Source organism: Olea europaea, unplaced genomic scaffold, assembly GCF_002742605.1.
Source record: "Olea europaea var. sylvestris unplaced genomic scaffold, O_europaea_v1 scaffold89, whole genome shotgun sequence".
Lineage (NCBI taxonomy): Eukaryota > Viridiplantae > Streptophyta > Magnoliopsida > Lamiales > Oleaceae > Olea > Olea europaea.
The window spans coordinates 250,681-254,858 of NW_019267367.1; positions in this window are offsets into that span (position 1 = coordinate 250,681).

Consider the following 4,178-nt stretch of genomic DNA (forward strand, 5'->3'; position numbering starts at 1 on the left):
ATTTTTGCCAAATTCCATCGTTTAGGCCTCCGAATAATTAATTTTCATATTAATTTTGTCAGGTTGAAGAAGTGTTGGACAGAAAAATTAACAAAGCAAAACCGCACTGGGGTTAATTTTTTCATTTGTCGCGATGGTGTCGGACTGGGCCGAAATTTGGCAGGTTGATTGGAAATGGCCCGAGAAATTGGACTCGGGGCACAGACCCAGGATCACAAGATTTAGCCAAATTCCTTCGTTTAGGCCTCTGAATAATTAATTTTTGTATTAATTATGTTAGGTTGAAGAAGTGTTGGACAGAAAATTAGCAACGCAAAACAGCACCTGGGGCAATTTTATCATTTGTCACGACGGTGTCAGAATGGGCCAAAATTTGGCAGGTTGATTGGAAATGGCCCGAGAAAATGGACTCGGAGTGCAGACCCGGGATCATGGGATTTTAGCCAAATTCCTACGTTTAGGCCTACGAATAATTAATTTTCTTATTAATTATGTCATGTTGAAGAAGTGTTGGACAGAAAATTAAGGAAGCAAGAGAGCACCCGGGGCAATTTTATCATTTGTCGCGATGGTGTTGGAATGGGTCAAAATTTGGAAGGTTGATTGGAAACGGCCTGAGAAATTGGACTCGAGGCACAGACCCGGGATCACGGGATTTAGCCAAATTCCCTCGTTTAGGCCTCCGAATAATTTATTTTCTTATTAATTATGTCAGGTTGAAGAAGCGTTGGATAGAAAATTAACAACTCAAATTATCACCAGGGGTAATTTTGTCATTTGTCGCGATGGTGTCGGAATGGGCCGAAATTTGGCAGGTTGATTGGAAACGGGCCGAGAAATTGGACTCGGGGCACAGACCCGGGATCACGGGATTTAGCCAAATTCCTTCGTTTAGGTCTCCAAATAATTAATTTTCGTATTAATTATGTCAGGCTGTTGAAGTGTCGGACAGAAAATTAACAATGAAAAACCGCACGAGGGGCAATTTTGTCATTTGTTGGGACGGTGTCGGAATGGGCCGAAATGTGGCAGCTTGATTGGAAACGGCCCGAGAAATTGAACTCGGGGCACAGACCCGGGATCACGGGATTTTAGCCAAATTCCTTCGTTTAGGCCTCCGAGTAATTAATTTCTTTATTAATTATGTAAGGTTGAAGAAGTGTTGGACAGAAAATTAACAAAGAAAAACAGCACCAGTGGCAATTTTGTCGTTTGCCACGACGGTGTCGGAATTGGCCTAAATTTGGCAGGCTGATTGGAAATTGCCCGAGAAATTGGACTTGGGGCACAGGCCCGGGATCACGGGATTTTTGCCAAATTCCATCGTTTAGGCCTCCGAATAATTAATTTTCGTATTAATTATGTCAGGTTAAAGAAGTGTTGGACAGAAAATTAACAACTCAAAATCACACCAGGGATGATTTTGTCATTTGTCGCGACAGTGTTGAAATGGGCCAAAATTTGGCAGGTTGATTGGAAACAGCCAAAGAAATTGGACACGGGGCACGGACCCAGGATCACGGGATTTAGCCAAATTCCTTCGTTTAGGCTTCCGAATAATTAATTTTCGTATTAAATATGTAAGGTTGAAGAAGTGTTGGACAGAAAATTAACAATGCAAAACCGCACCAAGGGAAATTTTGTAATTTGTCGCGACATTGTCAGAATGGGCCGAAATTTGGCAGGTTGATTGGAAACGGCCAGAGAAATTGGACTCGGGGCACGGACCCGGGATCATGGGATTTTAGCCAAATTCCTTTGTTTAGGCCTCCGAATAATTAATTTCCTTATTAATTATGTTAGGTTGAAGAAGTGTTGGGCAAAAAATTAACAAAGCAAAACCTTACCAGTGGCAATTTTGACATTTGTAGCGACGGTGTCGGAGTGGGCCGAAATTTAACAGCTTCATTGGAAACGGCCCAAGAAATTGGACTCGGGGCACAGACCACAGGATTTAGCAAAATTCCTTCGTTTAGGCCTTCGAATAATTAATTTTCATATTTAATATGTCCAGTTGATGAAGTGTTGGATAGAAAATTAACAATGTAAAACCGCACCAGGGGCAATTTTATCATTTGTCGTGACGGTGTCAAAATGGGCCGAAATTTTGTAGGTTGATTGGAAACGGCCCGAGAAATTGGACTCGGGGCACAGACCTGGGATCACAGGATTTTACCCAAATTCCTTCGTTCAGGCCTCCGAATTATTAATTTCTTTTTTAATTTTGTCTGGTTGAAGGAGTGTTGGATAGAAAATTAACGAAGCAAAACAGCACCAGGGACGATTTTGTCATTTGTCGCGACGGTGTGAGAATGGGCAGAAATTTGGCACGCTAATTTGAAACGGCCCGAGAAATTGGACTCGGGGTTCAGGCCCGGGATCACGGGATTTATGCCAAATTCCTTCGTTTAGGCCTCCGAATAATTAATTTCCTTATTAATTTTGTCAGGTTGAAGAATTGTTGGATAGAAAATTAACAAAGCAAAATCGCACCAGGGGCCGTTTTGTCATTTGTCGCGACAGTGTCGGAATGGGCCGAAATTTGGCAGGTCGATTGGAAACGACCGAAGAAATTGGCCTCGGGGCACGGACCCGGGATCACGGGATTTAGCCAAATTCCTTCGTTTAGGCCTCTAAATAATTAATTTTCGTATTAATTATATTTGGTTGAAGAGGTGTTGGACAGAAAACTAACAACGCAAAACTGCACCGGGGGCAATTTTGTCATCTGTCGCGACGGTGTCGGAATGGGTCGAAATTTGGCAGGTTGATTGGAAACAGCCCGAGAAATTGGACTCGGGGCACCGACCCGGGATCAATGGATTTTAGCCAAATTCCTTCGTTTAGGCCTAAGAATAATTAATTTTCTTTTTAATTATGTTAGGCTGAGGAAGTGTTGGGCAGAAAATTAACAAGGTAAAATCGCACCAGTGGCAATTTCATCATTTGTCGAGACGGTGTTGGAAAGGGCCGAAATTTGGTAGGTTCATTGGAAATAGCTTGAGAAATTGGACTCGGGGCGCAGACCACAGGATTTAACCAAATTCCTTCATTTAGGCCTCCGAATAATTAATTTTCGTATTATTTATGTCTGGTTGATGCAGTGTTGGACAGAAAATTAACAAAGAAAAATCGCACCAGGGGCAATTTTGTCATTTGTTGCGATGGTGTCGGAATGGGCCGAAATTTGACAGCTTCATTGGAAACGGCCAGAAAAATTGGACTTGGGGCACAGACCACAGGATTTTGCAAAATTCCTTCGGTTAGGCCTCCGAATAATTTATTTTCGTATTAATTATGTCAAGTTGATGAAATGTTGGAAAGAAGATTAACAAAGAAAAATCGCACCAGGGGCAATTTTTTCATTTGTCGTGACGGTGTCGGAATGGGCCGAAATTTGGCAGGTTGGTTGGAAACAGCCCGAGAAATTGGACTCGGGGCACAAACCTGGGATCACAAGATATTAGCCAAATTCCTTTGTCTAGGCCTCCGAATAATTAATTTCTTTATTAATTATGTCTGGTTTAAGAAGTGTTGGACAGAAAATTAATGAAGCAAAACAGCACCAAGGGCAATTTTGTCATTTGTCGCGATGGTGTCGGAATGGGCAGAAATTTGCCAGGCTGATTGGAAACGACCCGAGAAATTGAACTCGGGGCACAGGCCTAGGATCACGGGATTTAGCCAAATTCCCTCGTTTAGGCCTCCGACTAATTAATTTTCGTATTAATTATGTCAAGTTGATGAAATGTTGGAAAGAAGATTAACAAAGAAAAATCGCACCAGGGGCAATTTTTTCATTTGTCGTGACGGTGTCGGAATGGGCCGAAATTTGGCAGGTTGGTTGGAAACAGCCCGAGAAATTGGACTCGGGGCACAAACCTGGGATCACAAGATATTAGCCAAATTCCTTTGTCTAGGCCTCCGAATAATTAATTTCTTTATTAATTATGTCTGGTTTAAGAAGTGTTGGACAGAAAATTAATGAAGCAAAACAGCACCAAGGGCAATTTTGTCATTTGTCGCGATGGTGTCGGAATGGGCAGAAATTTGCCAGGCTGATTGGAAACGACCCGAGAAATTGAACTCGGGGCACAGGCCTAGGATCACGAGATTTAGCCAAATTCCCTCGTTTAGGCCTCCGACTAATTAATTTTCGTATTAATTATGTTAGGTTG